This window comes from Heterocephalus glaber, unplaced genomic scaffold (genome assembly GCF_053883595.1).
Source record: "Heterocephalus glaber isolate CG9 unplaced genomic scaffold, H.glaber_assembly_v1.0 deba00001444, whole genome shotgun sequence".
Lineage (NCBI taxonomy): Eukaryota > Metazoa > Chordata > Mammalia > Rodentia > Bathyergidae > Heterocephalus > Heterocephalus glaber.
In genome coordinates, this window is record NW_028258297.1 from 17,869,583 (window position 1) to 17,895,335 (window position 25,753).

The window sequence follows — 25,753 nt, forward strand, 5'->3', positions numbered from 1 at the left end:
AACTAGTAGAAATATTTCCTCCTGCTCCACCTTTTAACCCTTGAATTCTGACCTCATGCTAAAGACTAAATGCTCACATCATTTTTCAAAGAAATAAGTATGTGTGTTTTAGTGAAGGCATTTAATTGGTGGGTAGGCAAAGAACATTTTTCAAAACATAACAAACATTTTTCATTGGGAAAAAAGTAAATTCTGGATAATATCAACAAATTGTTTCTGAAAATTTCAAAATGAATCACACTATCATTCTTGCACACATGTTCTATTAGTCTTCAGCTTCCTATTTCTCTCATTTTCTTGAAGGTAAAAGTTGCCCCACTTGAAAATAAATAGCTGGAGGACTAGTAAATTACCTATGCAGTTCTCATTATCCATTATGCTAACCTTATCTCACAATTTAAGCAAATGAATTTCAACAAAAGACTTAAATTTTTGAGATAATTTAAATAACCAATTCCTTTTATGCTCTTAGGAGAAGTTCTTGTTGGTGCAGCTTGGGGAACCTTAATTTGAAAATCCTAAATGCTTCAAAACTCAAAACTTTTTGAACATAAACATGATGCCACAAATAGAAAACACCACACCTGACCTCACACGACAGGGTCACCATGGAAACACAAGCACACTAAAATTATTGTATAAAGAATGCTTCATGCTATATAAAGTATATGAAACAAATGATTTCACATTTAGACTTGAGCCCAACCGTGGAGCTATTATCCGTATGTAAATATTCCAAAATTTTAAAAAAGTACTTCTGGTCCTAAGTACTTTACTTTTTTTTTTTTGGTACCAGGGATTGAACTCTGGACCTTGCGCTTACGAGGCAGGCGGTGGAACGACTGAGCTAAATCCCTGGCCGCCTAAGTACTTTAAATAAGGGATATTCAACCTTTTCAAAAATTTTTAAAAATCACTCTCCATGCATTAGGCTAAGGGCTTCATATAGAGCATTTCTAAATCTCACTAAAATTCTAAATCTCACATTGCAATAATATTATAAACATTCTGTAGTTGAAGAAAATTGAATTTGGGGAATTTGAATGACTTGCCAGAGCCACAGTTTTAGCAGTTAGTGGGGCCAAGATTGACTTCTTTTCTATCCAGATCCAAAGCCATACAAAATCTCTCTCTAGCCATGGTACCATTTTGCTACTGGTCATGGAAACACAAACATTCTACTTAACACATTATCATACTCTATGTTTTGGAATTTTTATAGTTTTTTAATGGCTGAAAAGATCAGAGTTGGCAAACTTCTTTTATTACTGCACCCTGGATCTGATCACCTCATTTCCTGGAAAAGGCACCAAACCCCAGTATTAGAAAACCTGGGCAATGAGCATGACGGGGCCATTGATTATCTGCAGGATTTGGAGCAAGTCTCCAAACTGTTCTGTGACAAACATCTCTGATTTGCAAATGACATTTGTAATCACTTTCTAAATGTTTGCAGCTGTGTTTACGATTCAGATAACATGCTTACCACTTCCCACAATTGCACTCTTAAAGCTACAATTAGAACAGCCAGCATGCATCTGATATGAGTATGAATTTATTGTTGCCAGGCTAACAGAATGGAAAAATGCTGGATGCCCTTTCTTTGTGATAATCTTGATGAGGTAAAAGATGGGATCATTTCAGTGGGTTATTTTAAAAATGAAAAACGACCCAAAGGGCATGATTTGTGGAGAGCCATTCATACTCATTAGGTCAGAAAATTCTGATCTTGGATGTATATTGGTTTCAAACCACATGCAATAGATGGTTTTTAAAAGTTCAGGTCAATACTGGTTGGCTGCAGTGTAAATGATTTGATTTTCTTCTGATAGGGGCAGGTACTTTTAGATAAAAAGTCAAAAAGGTTATTTTCCCTTCAAAACTTTTAAAAAGCTTATTCTTAAAGGTCAGATAATTTAGTGAACTTTGAAAGAAAATGACAGTGTGATACACTCTGTATATTTAAATCTTTAAACTACATTTAAGCAGTAGTTACCTTGAAGGTATTCCCTTGATGAGGCACACTGCTCCCCTGAAATGCTTTTGTACAAATATGTTTACTTGAGAAAGCAACACTAGCAAACAGTTAAATACCGTGTGCCACAAGTCATGGAAAAAAGAGTTTAACTGCAGTCCACATAAAACTGAGAACTCAAAGGAAGGTTATTTTGAAAATGTACACAAATAAATTCTAAAAACATTTGGGGGCATTTCAGAGTTCAAGCTTAGAAGCATAGGGTAAAATGTAGCAGATGTTGGCACTGGGTGTTGGGTAGATATTGGAAAAAATAAAGTAACATCTAGGCTACATGGAACATGGTTATGAAGCTTCAATAATATTTGAAACAAAATTACAAGCTGAAATGATGGAGATTTTAAAAAATGAACAATAACCACAAAAAAAAATAAATACACTCTTTCTGTTTGGCCAAACCCATATGTATCAATTTTTTTTCTTTTATAATACAATAACTTCCTTCCTGTGTGCTTTGCATGTAGTAGGTAATCTGTAAACTGTTCATTTAGCAATACCTGCCTTCTCATTTACAATAAGCCTATTATATTATTTAGGGTCATTTTCCCACCACAGCGGGTTAGCTGGGCGAAAACTTCTCTTGGTTTAGAAGAGTATGCTACAACCTCACAAACACAGATGTGACCAATACAACATTTACATCCAGTCTTCCATTCAAAATGCTCTTCTCAGAAGGCCCATTCCTATATTCTCTCACATTTTTAACCATTTGATAAAACACTGGAAGTAACAGCACTCTGCCAAGAAACAACCTGCAGAAAGGCTCAAAAAAAAAAAAAAAAAGAAAGTGACACAGCCAAACCAAAGTGACTGAAGAAAAAAGAAATCAGAAGTCAAATCCATGAGCGCTATTTTTCTGACCTATATTCATCAAAGCCATGAAAGCCATCAAAGCCAAATTAAGCAACAGAACACAATTATACACTAAACTATTCCTTAATGATATGCTTATGCATAGAATCAACACAGTCTTCTTCCTTAGACATTCTAATGAAGATTTTATGTGGTAGAACTATAGTAAATAATTGAAAGAGAATAGTTCATAATATCAAGATTATTTCAAGTCAACTTCTTCTACAAGTCCTACTTAAAATATCTGCCTAGAAACCTCCAGTTTAAAAGAAAGATTATTTTAAAACAGGATTTTTAAAGAACATATTCCAGTAATTAAACCCTTTCTAATGACATTCATTCAACTATTTTTAAAGCAGGGACACAAAGGAAACATATGCCATCTGGACACTTGGATGTAAAATAACCTCAGTATTACTGCACATCTATAGTACCAAGTTCAGGAACATGTAAAAAACAAGATATAAGTAGGTAGGTAAATAGATAGACTATATTAAATTTTATTTAGTATATATAAATTTTAATTTACATATATAAACATATCAATTACCTACTTCTTTCATCTCATCTATACTAAAAACATTTTTTATCAAAAATTAAAACAACATTCAGACAGTATGTTTTGATTTGTGCTGTTTTTTCACATTTTAACAGATTACAACAGGAACAAAGCACTCTGGACGGAGGGAAAGGATAATATAGTTCAACACTAAATTCTAGTAATTCAGACCTTAGGACAACAGTAGATGCCACTTAGCCAGGCAGAACCACCTAAGTGGACAGGTTAAAAACAATTCCTAAGATATATCCATTTCAGTTTTAAAAGAGAATAAAACAATCCACGAATAGTTTGGGTGGATTGCAATGCATTCTCAATTATAACAAATTTATCTTATCTAACACTACAAAAGCATAGGAATGTGCCTAAATTCTGGATTTAGATAATCTACTTTGTACATAGTCTACCTCTGCAAAAACATACATTATTTGGCTAAATTTATAAAATGAAATTTAGAATATCTGTCTCCGCTGAGAAAAATGAAAAATGATAAATCCAGTTGAACTGTTTCTTCAAAGAAGTTATAAAACACTGCCCAGATTAGACACAATCTAATACCTGAAACATAGTGATGTTAAAGCAAAGGCTAATATTTTGACAAGATGAATTTAAAGGAATTCTAAGATCTCACCCAAAGCTAACCATAAGAAAAGTTTATTTGAAGACAAAAATGAAATGTCTAAAGAGAAGCGTGCCTAGAAAACATAAAGTCGGTTGCGAGGCCATACCACAACATTGTAGTCCAAGTAGTGTGCTTTTGTTTCAGTCCTTAAAATGAAACCCTCACCTACAAGATAAATTTCAAAAGTCATCCATATGTAACATTCAAAAACATACATTTCCATCCTTTTTACACCAAAAGGAAGGAGAGATCAGGAAAGTTCTCTGATTAGATTCCAGCACCATGTAATTATTAATTAGTCCTTGATTACACTATTTTTGCTGACATCAATTTAAAGTATCCAGAACATATACTAGTATAACATTTTTGAAAAGAATTCTGCTAAGCCTATGTTAAAGGATCTTCTGAAACTTGAGTGAACACTCTTTTACCCTACATCCCTGGGCCACTCAGCTTCCCTTGATTCAACCTTAAATAAGGTTTGAAACTAGACTGGATAAAAGTGAACCACTTGTAGGGACTTTCTATTGCTCTCTTAATGGTGGGTAGACAAGAGTGCCATCAAATCCAATTTTAATCACCCATGCAATCATGTAACAGCCTTAAAATCTGAATGAATTTTCCAGGATCTACTTTCTTTTCTGCCCAAGCCCAATAAGGATATGAATGCATAAACTTGATTCTACTGAATGTAATTGAATCTAAGCATAAATTATATACAGGAATTCTTCTCATAGCCAGGCCCAGCATCAGTACCCACTGTTAAAGAGAATGACAAATTAGTCTCATTCATTTTCCTCTTTCATACTGAATTAAAATATGCTTGTGACTTTCATTATATTGATTCTACTTTTGTTTTCCAGAGCAATACATGAGTGTGTCCATTTTCTTAAATGCAACCTTGTAACTAATTGGAGACAGGTGTGTCAGTTCCTGTTAGCTTTCTTCTCTTTAGGCTACACAGTCCCATTTCCCCTGTTTTTTACATGATTTCCAGACTGCTGGCACTGCTGTTTGTCAACGTCCTTCCTAAAATTACAGTGTCTTGGACAGAACACCGTATTCCAACTGTGATCAGGCCAGTGTGAAGTACGTCAAAGATATTACTTCCCAAGATGTGGACACTCTTATTTCTATTTATATTGCCCAAGGAAGTCTTGAGGGGCTTTTTCTTTTCTTTTTTTCTTTTAAGCAGCTGCATCATACAGTTGGCTCATATTAAGTTTGTAGTCAAGTAAAACCTCCAGATGTTTTTTACAAACTGGAAATTTTCATATTCAGTTTTCACTTGCAGCCAGTAACCACCAGCTCCATAACAGGCAGAGGAGTCAGATGTGAAGCTGCCCGAGACAGGGATAGTAAATATGTGGAGGAGTCCACTATGTTGTGTTATAAAATCTCTTCTAGTTACCATTCACATTGCTTAAAACTACATGGTCAAAAAATAATTATTTTCCTTTGGAGAATTCTTGAATACTCAAATATATACATGTGCATTTTTTGTAGTCAAAATTATTTATTATTTAATTTTATACTTCATTTTTTCATATTTAAAACATCAATTACAGCCGGGGATTTAGCTCTGCAGTTCCACTGCCTGCCTTGCAAGCACAAGGTCCCGAGTTCGATCCCCAGTACAAAAAAAAAAAAAAACAGGATGTGTAAAACATCAATTACATTCATCATTTAGACTCAATTATGCTAAGATTTACTCCTATGTATTCATCTAGAAGGTTACTGTTTCAGAATTTAAATTTTTATTTATTGGTACATTTTAGGTATACAATATAGTTACAGCATGTAAATGTACACGATCCCAATGATGAACGATGGTTCTTATTTTTCCCCATTCCCCAGCCCTCCCTTCACTCCCTCCACCCTTCCCTATTTACAAATAATTTGTTTCCATTTTTTCCCTTTTCTCATATTTTTTTCTTTTCCCTTCTTTCCTTTCCCCTACCCCTCCCATTTCTCCTATTCCTTTAGACCTTTTCTTCCTATTTCACAATATCAATTATACATTTTGATCCTTATTTACACTTTTAGTTTTAATTAAGTTTATTGGTACATTTTAGGTATACATAATGATCACATTCATAAGAAATTTGTACCTGTACATGATATATCTTGATTCCCATTCTCCCTTCAACCCCTCTTCCCCTCCTTATTTACAAAAGCTTTGTAAATATACATATGCATTTTATTACTTATGTGGTTAGGACTTTAGAAATATTTATTTAATATTGATAACAACTCTATGAAGTAGGTGCTATTAATACACACATTTCATCAAAGAAAAAACTGAATATTTCACAGACATATTTAAGGAACGTCTCAAATCACACAGCCCGTAAGAAACAAGCCAGGATTTAAAAATTAGGGAGCCAAGTTCCAAAATTGAGGCTCATAGTCATTGTATCTTGCTCTCTTCCTACCCTTAATAAATATCTAGAGAAATATACACTGTGCCAGGCACTTGAGAGACAAACAAAAAAATATGTCACCTTCAGATCTCTATATGTTGTTCTTAGTTCCATTAAACATAACCATGATATGCAACACAGAAACAGGTGACAGATATTCTGTAAATGATTTTACTTTGCATCTCAAAATATAAAGGTCACATTTTAGGACTGCTGAAAGGATTCAAAGATTAATTCTGTAAAGTAATTCAAAAATTAAAGTACTTAAAACAGTGTCTGGCCTAACATAAGTTCAAACTTTTTTAAATATCAATTTTATTTAATTTTTAGACATATTTTCATTTATTTAAAAATATAATTATGCATACACATAAATTCATACTTATAAGTCACAAAGTTCCTTACAGCAAGAAAACAATAAACTTTTACTTAAATTTTAATGAGATTTTACTTCAAAAAATATTCTCTTAGAAGAGAAGCATAGTGAGAAATGGAGACAGGACCATTACAAACACTGTACAATGAAAACAAAAAGCACTCAACTCTTCGAGCATTCATCTTTTGGTGGAAAGAACCCTGAGTGTACATCCCTAACTTGATAAAACTACTCTACAAAATATGCATTACCACCAGACATGATTGGTGACCTAAATCCTTGAGCATGTCTCTATGCACAATCCAAGTTGACATTTTTGGCAACCCATATGTGGTCCTACTAATCCCATGTGCTTTTGTTCTTTCAAAGTAATGACACAGATTTCCACAGACTATCATTTTTGTCTACAACTAAATCTACCATTAAAACCAACAGCATCTTCATTTCTAGCATTTTCGGAGCCTGCTAAGTCCTTCTTCCTTTGGGCCTGAAGTGTGGTTGCTGGCTGTGCAGAGAGGCACAAAACACATGACTGTCGCGATCAGTAGAAGTTAGGATGGAACCCTATGGGGAGAAGTCATCGTGATCTTCCATCTTCAGTTGGCTGTTACAGTGTAGAGATCTTGACTTTTTTTGTGTTTTTTAATATTCATTGTTAAGGTTTATTATTTTTTTTACAATAAACATCATTCTGTATTAGTAGTATGTACTAGAATTTTTAAAAAAGATTTACTCGAGTTTATAATTAGCCATTTAGTTGACAGTGAGACTGACAGAAACTTGTCTATTTCTTTGTGCTTTTCAACAAATGAATATTCTGACACATATGCCTGGTACTGCCAGTGTAAACCATTCACAATGTCGATGTAAACTTTATTCTTTCCTAGTTCACGGGCTTTATCACTTTGTATGGATGGGAGCACATTACTGTTGCTTCATCTATGAATTTATGCTAACAATCTACAGTGTTAGGATTTTTATAAAATTAAATCATAAGCATATGCTCCAGTTCTTTGCCTATATATTTACTGAATCATTTTCCTACTGAGATGGAAACCTGTAATCTAAGGGAAGTAATTAAAAGAGGGAAGGAGGGAGAAAAAATAGAGAAAGAGAGGTCTACTGATAAGTTACCCCCCCAATAAAAGGGGGCCAACTACTTTGTTCCAGCTCATCCCTCACTCTATAAATCAGTACTTTTCCCTTTCTCACCTCTACCCCTTCCTTTCCTAAGAAAAACTGACCAACTTATTTTCTAGCCACCCTACAACTCAGTAACATAATTACTACAATATATTACCTATATTAAGCTAAAACTTATCTACCCCTTAAAATATTTACTTTGGTAATGCCTATGTTTTCTTAATACTTTATGATCATGCTAAAAATGCAAAAAATACTACACTTTCCACTTCTAGTTTGCAGCATCTCTTACCAGCTTCCACTTCACTGAAAGACACCACTACTTCTTTATCCTAAAACTGAATACAATTACTCCATTCATACTTGAGTTATTTCTTATTTGGTTTTAATATATGTGTTATCTGCTCCTTCCAGACCCTCAGTACCCCGTCGACTTTAAAAATGCACCTCTAGTCCCACCTTTACCATCCTTCCCCTTACCTCGGGGTGTGTTTGGACAGCAGCGCCCAGCATCCCAGCCACCTGGCCCTGCATGCTACTGGGAGGACACAAGAAGCTGGAAAGCTGTCCTGAGCCCCCTTGCTGCCCAGAGAAAGAAACCCTTCAGAAGAGGCGTGGTCATGCAGGTGGCACAGGGGAGATGAGGAACGCTCAATGCTTATGCATGAGAGTGTGCTTACCTTTCTAATGATTTCTAAACCAGAATTAGTGATTCTGAAAGTCTGTTTCTGAAGGAACACCTTTGTTTGTCCAGGTGCATGAGGATGTTTTCCTCTGCCACAGAAAAACGAGTTCAAGGCATCAGGAAAAGTGTGCTTTAGAAAGAACACTAACATCTTAGCTGTATATGTTGTGTGAAACATTTCAGGATTAAAGGAAGAAGTCAACCAAAACAGACGCAATTGCATTCGTGTAAGTCTGTATACTGTGCCTAATAGGGAGCGGTGAGACAGAGAAGGAAAGAATGTGTGTGAGTTGGGGGAAAATTGGGTTTCTAACAGATATATCTAATTGCCACTATTTTTGTAACTTTCGTGCCTATGAATGTACAAGAATTTATAGGGCTTTAATTTAAATCTATATATTTCCTCTGCATGCCTTATGAATATATATGTACTTTATTAATTTTTCATAAATATGTATAAATACATTTTCATAAATAAAAGGCCACTTTTTTTCAGAGATCTGAATATAGACTATGGCATTATAAATTATTATATATAAAACCATTATCAAGCCAGGCTTCAAAGGCTACAGATTGCTGTGACTGCTAGTACTCCTCGTCTAATATCATGACTCTAAAATGTTAAACTATTACTGTAATGTATAATTTTAAAAAATTAGACGAAGGCGTCAATATTATAAAATTATATTCTCCAAAGACTGTACTACAGTCTGACAGTTACAACTAGAGAATAATCTTAACAGTTTTAAGAACTGTTTCCAGGGTAGGTTAAAAAATATGTCAATAACTCAGATTGCCTTTTTAAATTCATATATTCCTAAACATACAAAATATTCATATATGACTTCCCTTTGGAGCGCAAAATTTGCTTATTTTTATTTTCTTAAAACGATGAGACAATATAGTCTTGGTAGATAGAAGATTTTCTATTACCTAAATATAGCTACTGTTATGTCCTTCTGTATATATTTTTCGAACAAAACCCTGGTGGAAATAAATCTTTATTAAATTATATTTTTCTTCTTCTGAGGAATAACCTTTAAAACAAGACAGTATCTAATAATGGGTATCCTCAGTGATAACATACAATAAAACAGAATGTTTATTTTTATCTAAAAACATTAAATCAGTATATGACCTAAAATTACCATAATTCTTTTTTGATACCCATCTGTAATTGTTTTTAAAAAGACACTTCAAAAGCTGGATTGTCATGTTAATAAACTAGACATGAGTAGTGCTACCCTAATACGCAAAAATAAATACAGTGATAGTACTATGTAAAGTCACAAGTACAAGTGAGACTTTTCAATTATTATAGGAGGAATTATAAAATTTCGTAATTTAGATAGGAAAGGAAAATATAGCACAGCCAAGAGCCAAATTATCCCAGACAGACTATTCTCCAAGGTTGGGTTTCTAAATATTTCCCACTCTTACTTTATGTTGCTCGCTACCAATATATGTTTTTAGGACTTCAAAGGCCAGCTATTCACAGGAATGAGAAACTAGACAGACATGAGACCTGAATACCACTCTCAGGAACACAGAGTGCTCTGGCTCAGCCACAAAACAGGCTTCACTTCACCTCTCCCACTTCCTGTTCATACCAAAAGTTAGAAACAGATTCTGTTCCCAAGCGCACAAGTGAGCATGCTTCTCTCTCTCTCTCCCCTCTCTCTCATTCTTTTTTTTTATTATTACCAATAAAACTCTGAGCAACACACATAGGAACAAGCACTGTTTACTTATTTCATACCACAGTTATAAACTGAAAGACAGATGGCAGTATAATTGTTAAATTCTACAGATTAACTTGGCAGGAATGAAAAGAAACAAACCTCACAGCACATAGAATACACTCAGTCTTGTGTTATCTGATGTGAACATGTATAAAACATGTATAAAACACTGATAAAGACACGTATAAAAACATAAACTAATATATCATCAAAGTTAGAACTACTGTTTGTATAAAATGGCTCCTGAATGACAAAACATTAAAGTGACATTCATCCAGAGGCAAAAGTAAATAAAAGTTTAACTTTGGTGGGGGGAGGGGGGGGAGGGAAGACAACTAGAAAAGTATATAAAAATATGCCCAAAAGTCAATGCCATCATACTTTAAGGTGGCTAATTTGACAAGTTTCTGGATACATGGAACACACATTTATCTAATATATCTATTCTATTTATCAACACTGTGCGGCTTTACCATTTCAGTATTCTGTTTTAGATCAGAAAAAAAAAATGTATTCATTGGTCTTGGGTTCTACTACTTACAACAATACTGAACAAGTTTAACACTCTTATACCTGCCCTTCCCCTGTTCCAATCAAAGTACAGTTCAAAAACCTGTCAGATGTAGGTCACATGAATAAAGGGCAAGATATTCGGCCTTTTATTGCCCAATAACTTATCTGGAATCAGATGACAAAGTAGAATGACTACACCCTAACCCAGAAGTGTTCAAAGTGTGTATTTCTAGAGATAAATCTGGTGTACAAGCAGAGGGACTTTATTTAGCTTTGTACAGCCAATCAATCCTTCAAAGGCCCTATTCCAAACAATAATGGCAAGTAAGGCTGGTGTACTCTGTACAGCACGCCTGAAACATCACACGGCCCCTGGGACACATGGAGAATAGCCTTGAATGTCCTCAGTCATGCGGAAAGCTCCCGACCCAACTTCCCTCTTTGGCCAGGATTCTTGCTACTTGTCATTACCAGTTGAGCTTCATTCTTCTAGGATGTCAGGGTTGCCTTGACCCCACATTATGTCAATGTCAGCAAGAAGCTCACACCATTTCTCACTTGGTATATACAATGCAAAAGGGCTGCGGATATTGCTGGCTCAGTGGCAGAGTGCTTCCCCAGTACGTGCAGAGCCCAGGGTTCAATCCCCTGTACTACAAAAGACAACTTGTAAAATTTGGAAGCAGGCATTCGTGAATTTAGGAGACTTACCACATAATGATAGGTGGAGAATGGGGGAGGGGTGTGGGTAAAATCACACTGCAGCTTTCCGCCAACCTTTGGTCTCCTGTACTTTCTCTTCTTCCTCTTCTGTCCATTGTCAAGAACATTTCAAAACAGTCTTTTTCTGTGATGCAGATGTGTCCCATCTTCTATGAAGCCCCACCTCTATGTGATCCCCAAGCCCTTTTGGAATAAGCAGAATGAGTAAGAAACCGTGTTCTCTCCATACTCTCACCAAGATCTAAATATTTTCCCATACAAATTTGAGCAGGAGTTAAAGTCAGTTTCACAATTTTTACCTGATAAACATTAGCTATATGAAGTAACACACCTTGACTTTACTTTTTTTCAGACTTGACATTTTGAAATGCATCTTTGTTATGAAAAAGTTTCATTTGCTGTAAGAAAGGGACAAAAAAGAAGTCACCTCCAGTGTGTTGCTCTCCCTTCCTCAAGAGTTATACTCTAGGGGATATGACAGAGCACTTTAAAAACAACTGCTCCAGGAGTTATAAAAGAATTTTCTTCCCGTTTTAATTATTAGATTGTAATGCATTAAAGCATAGATTGTTTAACTTCTTTAATCCATAATCCCACATATAGAAATGTACCTAGAAAAAATAATCAGAAATGCAAGCAACAATTTATAAAAATATTCACTTCAATATTACGTAAAGTGACAAGCCCTGAGATAAACAATGAATCCAATAAAAAGAAATGCTTAAATGACACAATCTTATATAAACTATTAAGAAATATACAAATGATTTCTATAAACTTTTAATGTAAAAAATAGTTAACAGAATACTGTTAATTAAAAAATATAAAATGGGCATGGAGGCACATGCCTGTAATTCCAGCCCTCTGGAAGGCTGAAGCAAGAGGACCGAAAGTTTAAGCCCATCCTGGGCAACTCAGAAACGCAGCGAGACCCTGTCTCAAAATTAAAAAGAGGATTAGGATGTAACTCAGTACAAAGGCCCAAGGTTCAATACTCAGTGCCACTAAAATATAGAGTACCAATTAATATACACTATCCTAATTACAAAATATAAAAACATCAAAAAGTACTGGGGTAAAATTTACAAACTATTATTTTTGGTCATCTTTTATTTCAAAGAGGATGTGAGCTAATAATCTTTTTAAAATATAGCTACATTAAATAACATTTAAACGAGAAGGATAAGAAAAATATATCACAGCAAAGCAGAGGAAAGCTAACAAGCAGTAGGGCGAGGGTGCTCACAAGGGCCTAGTTCAAGGTCAGTGCGCATGACTCAGGCAGGCTGAGCGCTGCGAAGTAACCATAGTAACCGACGCAATCTGCGCCACTAGGTAGTGCCCTCAAAGGGCAGCAGAAACCAACCTTTACTGAGTGTCTATTATGTGCCAGGCTTTCTGTTTGACAATACACAGACATCATATCATATAATCCTCCCAACGCATCTAGGATTACTGTTGGTATTTTCCTCATTGCAGAAGGAAAAACTGAAATTGTTCAAATAACTTAATATAAAACCAAAAACTAGTCAGAGGCTGTCATAAGGACCATAAGTCAACTTCTATTCCAAATTCTGTTGCAAATAAAGGACGGCTTCTAGGAGGTTCTGGCCACCTTTTCAGACTAGATCAGAATTCAAATCCAGCATGTCCCACATACTAGCTTTCTAGTATTTTTTTTTTCTTTCTCTTTTTTGGTACCGGAGATCGAACTCAGCACCTTGTGCTTCTGAGGCAGGCACAGTGCCACTGAGCTAAATCCCCGGCCCAGCTTTCTAGTATCTAGATGAAAATATAATTAAATCAGTGATAACTGATATCTTAATAAGGAGAATAATGATGTGCTTTATATTTACTTATTTAATCTTTTCTTTTTCTCTTTTGGAATTCGTAGGAATTCAATCCGGGGCCTACTCTTTTTAAATTTTTTTATTTTGAGACAAGTTCTCACTAAGTCCCTAAATTGCCTGGGCTGGACTCAAACTTGGGATCCTCCTACTTCAGCCTCCCAGAGTGCTGGAGTTTCAGGGATGCACCATCACAGCTGGCTTTTCAATCTTTATAATAAAACTTTAGAGACAAAGTAGGTGAACTACCTACCACACACAATAAGCACTCTCCAAATAGAATCTTTTATTGGCCTACGTTTTTATATCAAATATGTTTTATAAATCCTATTATTTCTCTGTAGAACACCTGTGAGTACACGAATACTTTCAGATTTTAATGGGGCAATCACAATGTTTTAATAGCCCAACTGACCATCGAGCCACTCAGAAGCAGTTCTGGCTAGGCTTGGGTGGATGCACTCATATTTTTTGATGTCTCCTCGAGTTTCAAACAACCTTTGCCAGATTAAAGTCCATGCTTTTGGCAAATACACCATAATTTTTATGTATGAATTGCTACAAAAGGAAATTTAAAATGCAGGCAAGTTTAAACTTTCAAGACTATAGTTGCTATTATACTTTTGTAAAATATTCATATATATATATATATATATCAGTATCTGAAGATATAATTTGTGATGGATTAGTCTCTTTCTAAAGAAAGCAATTTTTAAGATTCAAAATAAAATAGTAAAACAAAATTTCATTCTATCAGACTTAAAATGGCCTTTTTCTATAACAGTAATTTTGTGTACTGTAATTTATTTTTTGAAAAGGTAAACTGGTTCTAAAAATTAAGGAATGTCACCTAAATGTCATATAAATAACTCTGCTAAATAATGACATATCGAGTACAGAGGTAAGGTTAAATTAAATATATGTACAAATAGAGGATAAGCATCCATAGAGCATGAATTCTAGTTACAGGAACAAACTGTCTCATCATTTACACACACTATACCCACTTTGCTTAAGGTTTTCAGCCATCATCTCAAAAATTTGTATTTCTGTTTTAAACAAAAGCAACCACTTTTTAAAGGATAATTGTATAATAAATCTTAAAAATCATAAAATTTCACCTTATGTGTTTTGGATATAAAATTAAGAGGGAATTCATGCGAATTTAAGTAATTTTACAACTACAGAAAGTTCTGTTCCTGAAGTAGGATGCTTTCTAAATTAAAATTGGCGTATGTGGTACCTGAGTGAATAAAAAATTTCACATAAAAATTGTCTATAAAATTTAAATTTCAGAAATCAGATAAGGTGCCCTTAGAATTTTCATAATTTCTTGAGAGCTTTAAGAAATGAAGACATTCAGAGAAAGCCTAAAAAAGATGCAACTAAAATACACGCCAATAAAAAGTTGTTTTATATAGTATGTGTGAAGTACTCCTAAATTTGGAGTAAAGTACCTGTAACTTTAGAAAATATTATTTATTCTACTATTCCTGAAACACCGTGGATGCTTAATAAATGTTTCCTGAGTGTTTAATTCTGGCTTTATTTTAAATTATGACTATTTAGTGACACACATACATGCATGATGCACTTACACACACAAAGGAGAATTGCATCCATTTATGCCTTAAATTTATAATTTAAACTCACTCATTTATCATTTCACTTGTTGATTTACCCATTTTTTATTTTTCCTTCATCACTCAAATTGTATTAAACAGCTGTTGGGGAAAACTGGCCAACAAAGACAACACACAAGAAAGTAATTTAGTTTAGTTGTCAATTATTCTGCTTAGAAAAGCAAGCATAACAGTAGTTTGTTCAATAGAAAGGGAGAATGCTCACTATCAGATCCTTAAATCCATGAGGTGAGAATTATTTTCTGTTTTAAGTCACTTATTCCTTTCATGTCCACATATGACTTCACATACACACCTCAATACATACATACATGAGCTTACAGATGTCCTTATGACTAAAATTAATACTCTCCTATGGATATTGCTGAGCCACAGGTCCCTATTTTAGAATTACTAACACTGAGTTTATATTTCTGAATGAAATAGTGCTGGATACCTTCATGTGTGAGCTTCTATCAAAACAACTCCTTTTGCTAAATGTTTCAAGGCAAGAAGTTATGATTTCACTTCATACAGGAGAAGGTTAAAACTCAGAAAATGAATATAACAGCCAGAAGCACAACCTTGTACGTTCCCGAGTTTGAGCCCTATTTCTGAAACTGAAGTCCATTCTGCCTTTGTCCCCAACTGTAACATCCCATGAGCCTCACTCCCACTGAATCTACAGGACCCAAGGAGAAAATGTGTCAGCAAGTTACGTAGCAATGAGGAATCAAATAAGAGGAAGCCAAGGTTTATTCAACGTGAACTGAATACTTTATCACAGAACGGCCACCTTGCTTCAGAGTAAAATGAGCATAATGACCCGGATGGAAAACCGGATGGATGGTATATTATCCATAACTACAGTTCAGGCACATGTTTTATCTGTCAAACTAAGGATCGATGCCAAGTGAAAACCAAAAAAGGAGCGTGGGAAAGCCTGTGGGTTGGGGTAAGTGTTAGGGAAACAGCTGCTATGGGCATGATACAAAAAGAAGGGAAAAAATAGAAAGACAGAAATCAGCAATAAATAGAGTGCAACTATCTCAACATTCTGTGGTTTAAAAAGAGTCTTTAAATAAGAGATATTTTGGAGGGTAAAAAAAGTTCTAGTAATTTTATTAGCAAACCTACAAGGTTTGGTATTTAGGATCGATGAGTGTTTTATAATTTTTTAATTATATTTGCCATACTTATGTCTAACAATGATTTCCATTTATTAGACTCAAAAAATAACTTTTTGCTCTTAAAACTACCCATGACTGCCTTTGTGAAAGACTGCTACTAGAAAGTAATAACAATAACTCAACTAAATTGTGTTTCTAACTATTTGCAATTATTCGGACTTGATCTATATGAAAAAGACAAATAAATGAGTTTCTTTAAAAACTTTATTCTCTAAATCTGCATGTTTCTTTCATTCAACAAATATTGCATCCTTTTGGGGAAGCACTGCTCTTCATACTTGAACACATTTGATTACTGTAGAGATATCTTAAAATGTGTTGCTACCAAAAGGTGTTAAATATAATCATCAGGAAAAAATTATTTTCCGATCACAACTTCTAATTCAAGGCAGACAAAATACCAGTAAAAAGCTGACTTGGATGTTTAGAAACAAACACTAGAAAGGTAGACCCAGGAGACTTTTTATGCTGTGACTCAGAGAAAAATCACTTGGTGTGACAATCTCATTTTATTCATCTTTATCTTGAATATATTAGATGGGAAGGTAGATACACTCTTTTCCAGCTATATGACTTTAAATCTAAATCCGCCCTAAACGTACCTCTAGTTTCTTGCTAAATATTTGGGTTCTCAAGACTACTTTATTTTTTTGCAAATTCCTCTACTACTAGTCTCTGCTAGTTTTGTCTACTTTCATGGCTTTACTGGCCATCTGTGAAGGGTTCATCAAAACTAAATTTCTCGTAGACCTGCAACAATATGTGCATATATAAATATTATACTATAGATCAATATTTGTGATAATATTGTATTATAAATTATACAGAAACTCCACATCCATCTCTTCAAAATCTCTTTTATCTCATCACTAATATTCCATTGTTTTCTATTACCTTCTACTTAACTACTCAAGGTAGAAACCTGAAAGCTGTTTTTGCCTCTTGCCTTTCTGTCACCCTTTAAAATCTAGGGGAATTTATAGAAGATGCTTCTTGTAACCAAATCTCTAAAATTCCTCTCTTTTTCCTCTCCCTGGCAATCACCCTGCTCAAACGTGTTACCCACTACTGTTCAAATTGCTGGTCTATTCACATTTATTGATGAAAGCATCATTTATTCTTCTCTGGCCACTTAAAATATATTAGATAGCCCTTGGGAACAACAGGCAATAAAGATAACTCACAACCGTGTGCAAATATTTGTACACAAATATAACCTTGGCCTCCTCTAATTCATGCTCCAAAGCACCGGTGAGCCATCACTTCAGAATACTGTCCAAAGTGAACCTTGACAGTCCTCTGACTAAATTTTGAAATATCTTCCTCAGGGTTCATGTCAAAGTCCTTAACAAGCAGAAGTAGGCCCGCCTCAGTCAGCCCTGCCAGTCTCCCTCAGATCCGCTAGTCCTTCTTTCACCATGCCCTCTGCCCCACTGAGCTTTTTAGTTCCCCAGCATTCTGAAGCTTGGCTTTCTCCAACTCCTGACCCCTCACACACATTACTTCCTCTCCTTGGAAAATTCTTTGAGTCTTTTCTTGCCTGACTATCTTCTGGTCAAACTTCCCAACCTAGGCTTGAGGAACATTTTCTTCACCTCTAATATCACCACCTACTTAGAAAGCTGAGGCAAGAAGATCAGGAGTTTGAGGCCAGCTTACGCAACTTGGTGAGACCCTGTCTCAAAACTTGAAAAAATATATTTTAAAGGGCTGGGATACAACTCAGTGATAGAGCACCATTGGATTCAGTCCCTAGTATCACACACACACACAACATTTTCTTGAAGCCATTTACCGTCCCCATAGAACAGTAACATTCAGTATTTTATATCCTTTTAATATTCACATACCTGTAATCATTTAATATCTTCCTACAAGAGGACAAAACCCACAAGGGTAATCTGCTGTTACTTTGTCCATCATTTTTTTTCTTATGATAGGCTGCACTGGTATTATTACTGAACTGATTATACAGTATCTATGTACTCTTTTGTTTTATTACAGCATTTGTTTACAGTTACTGTGATGTTCTTCAATATTAACAGAAAGAAAGGAAATCAAGGGTAGCCTGATGAGCCTCTTCCACCTGAGTTGAGAGAAAAGGAAATTTAAGAATCGTGCTTCCTCTCAAAAATGACCTTCAGGGTTAGGTCATCCAGAGAAGGTCAAGAAGAGCTAAGGGAGAGAGAGTAGCTCAAAAGAAATTTAAAAACTGATGGCTAAACAACATTCTTTATACATACTCTGTATCCTATCTATATAAGAGGAATAGCTTTTCAAATGCTGTAACAGCAGTCTGTCCTATCGTCAATTTATTGGTTCAAGGGATATTTGCTCATTTTTTCCTTTTTTAGATGTGTATCTAATAAGTATATATACATCAAGTACTTCTGATGTCAGGATAATGCTACGCTAAAAACATTAAATCAAGAAAAGCTGTCTGTGAGCTTCTCAGGGGCATAAAAGGACACTAATAATTTTCTTACATGTTTTCAAACTTAAAAGCACTTGCAAATAAAATAAGAGTGGGTGCTTTGGTAACAGCTGTTAAGTTGTTTCAGACACAGTTGTGTCTGAAAGCTTTTATAATACATCTGTACTTCATTCTACTACTGTACTGTCAACATAAAAATTCTAACACATCAAATATTTATTCCCCAGTTCATGTATATTTTTCCACTATTCTTGCTAATGTGGAGCTGTAAAAAACAGCTACAGTTTTCAAGAAACTGACATCTACTTAGGAAAGTACTAACCAATACAATACATGGTATTTACGAGTGTATGTAAATGAATGATTAATAAAGCTGTAGCAACTGTAATGTTTGAAGGGAAATGGTCACATAGACAGAACACATACAATCTGGATAGGTCAAAAGAAGTTGAAATTTTCAGCTTAGAGTGACCACAGGCAATATGAAAAGGACAAGTATAAACACAGAGAAAGTTAAATGAATATCTGAAATGTGGGCTGGTGACTCATACTGGTGGGACATACATTTAAGCATATGGTAATGAGACAATTTTTTTAAAATAGTCTAGATTATGACAGTCTCAGAAACCAAAAAGGTAATAGATGGGATGAAAAGTATCAAGCAGCAAATTGTAATGATTTTAGCAAGAAGGGGGCTTCAGAGCCTCTGCTATGCCAACCACACATGGAGCTCCATTCATAGCAGTCCTGTGGACAATGACCAAAGAGAACCATAAAGTTATAAAGATAACTGTGACAAAAAATAAAATAAAATAAAAAATTTTTAAAGATAACTCGGACATCACAGATTATGGTTATAGATTATGGCTGTAGGCAGGGAGAGAATAGAGACAAAGCTGTTAGGATATTATTTCAGTAACTCAGGTGCAAAGTGATATGGGCTCATGTTGGTCAACACTGAGAAAAAGGTGAAAAATAAAAGTAAGTTCCAGACTGTTAACATAAGAAATGCCAGAGCCAGGCATGGTGGCATGTGCCTGTAATCCCAGTTACCCCAGACGCTGAAATGGAAAGATTCCCAGTTCAAGGGCAGCATAGGCAACACAGCAAAACGTGGTCTCAAAATCAAATAGGCTAGGAAGGGACCTCAATGGCAGAGCACTTGCCTAGCACGTGGGAGGATCTGGGTTCAATACCTACTACTGAAAAAAAAAATTCTGACACATGCTATAATGAGGATGAACCTGAATATGTTGTGTTAAGTAAAATCAACACCAATCACTAAAATACAAATACTGTAGGGTCCACTTATCTAACAAAAGTATTCAAATTCATAGAGACAGAAGGTAGAATGGTGTTTACCAGGGACATGGAGGGCCATGATGGAGAGTTATTTATAGGTCTGAAGTTTCAGGGTTTTTTTTTGGTTTTGGGGTGTTTTTTTTGTACCAGGGATCGAACTCAGGACCTTGTACTTGCGAGGCAGCCGGCAGAACCACTGAGCTAAATCTCCAGCCCCTGGAGTTTCAGTTTTGCAAGATAAAAAGTTTTATGGATGACTAATGGTAATGATGCCAGAACCATGGGAATCAGCATCACTGAAATGTGCTCCTTAAAATGGTTAAAGTGGTCCACTTTATGTTTCATGTGTGCAATACCACAGTTTAAGATAGTAAATGAAAATAAATGTCGACATTTATTGTCAGACTAGGATTCAGTTTAGTAGAGAAAGAATTCCAAATTATTCTTAGATCAGTCACTAGCTTAGAAGATGAGGTAAATGATGGGACAGAAATAACATTTAAGGGGATCCAACCTGACAGGGGAGATGAGTATGAACTGTCAAATGTTTGGTGGGAACATCTAAATGAAAATGTTTCCCGGGCCTCTGGAGACAAGAGATAAGACAATTCTGTGAACAGAACAGGAAAACGCTGGTTTTAATTTTAGTGCCACCATGATAAGGGGAAAGGAGAGAGAGGAGCCAATTATCAGTTCAATTCTGAGCCCTAGTTTTTAACAGAGATGTTTTGAAAACAGATCTCTACATTGAAATGTTTCTTTCATGTTTGAATACCTCTAAATTGGGATAGTCTTTTAATGAACATTATCTTTTCAAAACAGTTCTATTGAAGTGTGATAGGTAAGTAAAAACTGCATATGCTAATTTTCCTCACATACACCAAAAAAGTCTATGGCAACTTTTGATGAAAAATAGCAGTTATAATAATAGGCAATACCTAGATAAGAACCTAGATAGGTTATTCATAGAACAGGGGCTGGACCACCATCCAGCCTCCAGAAGAAGTAGAACCGGAATCACCAGATTCATGAAAGCCCTGAGATGACTGGAATCCCTCTTCCTGTCCTTCTCATTCCACATTTTATCTGTTTCATTCTTTCTACAAATTGACTTTCTCTGCTATTTAAAACCACAGCTTTTTATTTTTTTATTTTATTTTTTTTCAGTTTGGAAAAGACTGACTGAATTCACCCTTGGTTCTGACACTGAATTCCAGGATCCGAATCTCACTGCTCGGCCTGGCTCCAGCTGATTACAGCCAGGACAAGAGGGGTCATGCTGACATGGCCAGAGACCACCACAGCGACAGAGGACAAAGTCCTGGGCCCCTGACCTGTTACTCATAAAAAGCATGATTCGTGTTTTCTTCTGAGGCAGACAGGGACTGGGAAGCTACTTTTGCTTAAAAAAAAAAAAGAAAAAGATACCACTTCACTTGGGCCCACAGGTGCATGTGCAAGAGGTAACCAAATGCAGAAGAAAGCTTGAGCTCCATTTTGTATCTGTGATCTTTTTTACCTTAGAACTTTGGGTCACTATCCTTGTTCAGCTCAACACATAGGCACCTTAATTAATTGGGGAGTATCCGTCCAAAAGCTGGCAAAATAAGGTTGGTCAAACCTAAATTTACAGAATCCACTTCATCCCCCATTCAAGACAGAAGACACCAAGACAAGAGCTTTAAAGGGAATATTCAGTACCAATAAACACCCAGTCATTCCCCTAAAACTATGGTCACCTTGGATCCCAGCAGAACCTCCACAAATCTGAGAAAGGCCCAACTGAAACCAGTATTTTCATAAAGAGGAAACTGTCCCATCAAACAATAAATATTCCTTCCAGAGCGATCTTGCAAAACCAGAACTGAGATAATGATCAGTCAGACCCAAGCCCACCTTAGCTAATCCATAAAAATTGGTTTCATTCCTTTGTGAATGGGACAGTCTAGTCCTCTTCATCAGAGCTCTGCCTCCTTCGGCACCTCAAGTAGAAGTCCTTTTCTGTTTTCTCTAACTTTCTAATTTGGCCTAGTAAGTCTGTCTATGCCTCCCACCATGCATCCTAAAACTCCATTTCTGCAGTGATGAATCCGGAACCTACTCAGTGGGGTGTATTAATGACCCCATCTCCTCTTTGGGGGGGATATCCTGTACCTCAACCAGTGACAACACCAAAGGGGGAAACTTGCTGAAGATGCCGAAAAGTAAGTATAGGCCAATGCCCCAGGAAGAAGCTACACATGCACCTCAACAAGAGGAAAGATAATAAGAGATATGAATGCCAGATCAGACAAAGAACAACTGAATTAAATGGACACCTAAGAAGACTTGAGAGTCCTAAAAGGCATATAGAACCAAAAATAATCATTAGGAGAAGCAAATAAATATTAGGAAAAAGTCACACTAGGGCATTTTTCGATTTAACATAACAACCATCTTATAGCAATATTTTATTAAATATCTTTTATATATGAAATAATGTGTTTTTCAAAAATTAATTTTATTGGTACATTTTAGGTATACAATGACATTCATCATTGGAAATTTACGTAATCTATCTTGGTTCTTATTTTTTTCCCCATTCCCCTGCCCTCCCTTCAACCCCTCCACCCCTCCCTATTTACAAAGACTTTGTTTCCATTTTTTCTTTTTCTCATATTAATTCCATTCCCTTCTTTCCTTTCCCCTACCCCTCCCACTTCCCCTTCCCTTTTTCCACTTTTTGTTCTATTTCACATTATCTATTATACCTTTTAGTCCTTATTTACACTTTCAGTTTCTCACATCAGCTAAACTGTTCAGTATTTACACGTGTGTCCTATTTATTTCACTAGAGTATCGCCTCAATACTCTTAAGTGAAATGTGTTCATATTATCACTTGACCAACCTGCACATTGGGGTTTAAATTTTCATTTAAGAGATGGAAAAATCATAGCTAAGAAACTCACTAACTAGCCCAGTATCAAGTAGTTCATATGTAACAGAATCACAACATGCACCAATCCACATTTGATTGAAGCCCTTCTCTTTCAAATACATCAATCACTTTGCATTGATTTGATTGTGGTATGCCTTCTTTCATACCAGGTATTTAGGGACTGAAAAACACATGTCACAGAAATACTATAGGAACTATTGAATAGGAGAATTCTCTGGCCTCTCTGATAATTTTCAAGCACATTTTTTGAGTTTATTATTTTTATGCACTGATTTTATTTTGAAAGTATTTATTATAAGCCAAGATGAATATTTTTCCTATCAATGAAAGATTCACAATCTTGATAGCCTCCCCAAAGAAAATATTCTCATAGTATCAAAAGTACTGGTAAGAATTTTTTCTTTTATATTTCATTTTTAAAGAAGAGAAATTTGGCTCATCTTTAAAATTAAAATACTAGTAATAATACATATATTCAAATCTGAGAAATAAAAAGATTTGTAGAAGTAATCACCATTGGTTTAAAAAATAGCTAAGAGAAAATTTATTTAGAAAGTGAAACCTATTCATGATTGAATGTTGATTATGGCTTCAAGCCTTGTCACTGTCTTACAAAGATAAGAACCACTAAGAACTCAAGTGATCTAGTAACTATTATTTTGAGGCTCCATGTTCAGATGCAACTGACCAAGAACCTAGAAGACAAGAAGTCAGGTAGACAAGATGGCCAAGGGGCTGATGCTCTCTAGTGGGCCAATGCCTTCAAAGGCTGGGGTCAGAGTTATTTGTTTTAGCATTCATTCACTGAGTTTGCAAAGGACTTCATTTGAAAGAAATATTCAATTGCTAGAAGGAAGAGAAAGAGAGAAGAAGAGAGGAAGGAAAGAAAATATGTAATCCACTCTTTCAGAGCTTGCCAGAGTCCCCACCATCAATGAATTCATTACTCTTCTTTGAGAAGCTACACAGAAGAAATAATATATGCACACATAATTAATGTTGTCACAGATTTTAAATTTTCATGGTACTTAGAAAATCTGTTAAAAGACTTGAGAAATGTGTCAAGTGAAATGGAAACTATAATAAGAAAAAGAATGGCAATAAATAATATAACAATCTAGGATTATATATTTTCCTTTAAAACTCATTTGTACTGCTTACAGTATACAAACACAGAATTTTGAGAAGAAAATTCTGAACAGGGAAAAAATAAGAACAGATGTTAAGATAATTTATGAGTCCATTTAATCTTCAAAGTAAAGATAAAGAATAACCTCATGAAAAGAAACTTCAATGAACACTATTTGCAAATTAGAGCCAATTTTTCCATGAAGAAAAGTGTTGCCCTTAATAGTGAAATATTTTCTAACATTTACAGACTCAAACAGCAGTGTATACACCAGTTATAAAACATTAATAAGAATATCAATTCCACTGCTTGCCTCACAACCACAAGGTCCCAAGTTCAATCCCCAGTACATTAAAAAAAAAAATAGAATATGAATTTTTCCTAGCATGTGCATGGTCCTTGATTTGACCCCTAGTAACAGAAAAAAAATCAACTTTTGGAACTATAAATTTTCATTTAAATCAGATAGGTCCTATACCAATATTTTAAGAGAGGAAACTAATAAAACGTGTTTATATTTTTTAACTTCATCCATACTTTCACAGATTTCTAAAATATTGTTTTATATATGACTTTTCTAATATAGTTTTCCTTGAAAGAAATACAGTTTACTACACTTTTTTACCAGAGAAGTCTGATACACAATGCAATGCCATAAAAAAGTAATTTTTTCATGTTCTAATTGCTTTTCTTCATATAGTCAGTAAGTATACAAATACATACTGTGGAAGACACATACAAGTCAGCTGGAAGTTTCAAAACACCATAAATTTACGGAATTTAGCTTGAAACTAAACTTAAGTCCTTCATAATCAATTAAAATTTTAAGTCTAACCCACAGGTACTAGGAATCAAATCTAGGGCCTTGTGTGTGCTAGGAAAAATTGGTACTTTCAACTAATAATTTCATATAACTGGTATTTAGGAAGCTTTGTATCGGAATGAATTGCAGATACTGGTATGTCTTCCTGAATCCATCCAATCTAATCAAATGGTACCAATAACAGTGCCAACCCCTCTCTAGGAAACCTTGGTATCCAGCTACATGACAAGAAAGCTCATTTTGTAACACTTATACACCTGGAATACCTACAAGGAGAAATGTCAAACTATCTCCTGACTATTTTGCTCTTCTAAAAATTGAGCCACTCAATTTGAGTTTGACTACTTAATGGCTAAACATTTTTAAAAAGTTTTTAATGAACATCTATCCTGAACCCAACCACACTTAGGAGGAAAAGGAAATAATATTAGGTACCTGTTAGGTGCCTAGCACTTTGAAAGATTCCATAAGCAAATTATCCTTGATACTAAGTAGTAACATTAGGGGTAAGAAATGTTACCTCTATTAAGTAGATGAAGGAAAAGCCACAGAGATGCTAAGTAAACTTTCATGAGGTCACACAAAGCACAGTCATCATTTAACTTATCCCAAACTGTGCTATAGCACTGTGACTCTTTCCTCCAATGAGGCAAAGAGGATGACTAAGACAAAATGTCTATCATATAGACCAAGAGACTAGAACAGAAAGCCCAGAAATTATCACACACACAGTCAATTAATCTTTACCAAGGTGACAGAATACACAACTAAGAAAGTATATTCTCTTGAATACA

The 25,753-nt window shown here is 35.1% G+C and overlaps 1 protein-coding gene across 5 annotated transcripts in view; it reads right to left on the reverse strand.

Annotated features, from left to right (window-relative positions):
* Nucleotides 1-25,753, reverse strand: part of Pde3a (phosphodiesterase 3A) — a 312,783-nt gene that overhangs the window by 249,817 nt on the left and 37,213 nt on the right. Inside the window, exons 1-2 of one of the 5 annotated variants that reach the window (XM_087214053.1) lie at nucleotides 12,005-22,610; nucleotides 11,662-11,856 (exon numbers count right to left, since the gene is read on the reverse strand). The exons of 3 other annotated variants lie outside the window; for them this stretch is intronic. The gene's annotated coding sequence lies outside the window, so the exon portion shown is untranslated. Of the gene's footprint in view, nucleotides 1-11,661; nucleotides 22,611-25,753 lie in introns of those variants that run through there. One more of the 5 variants, XM_087214052.1, reaches the window with a different exon arrangement.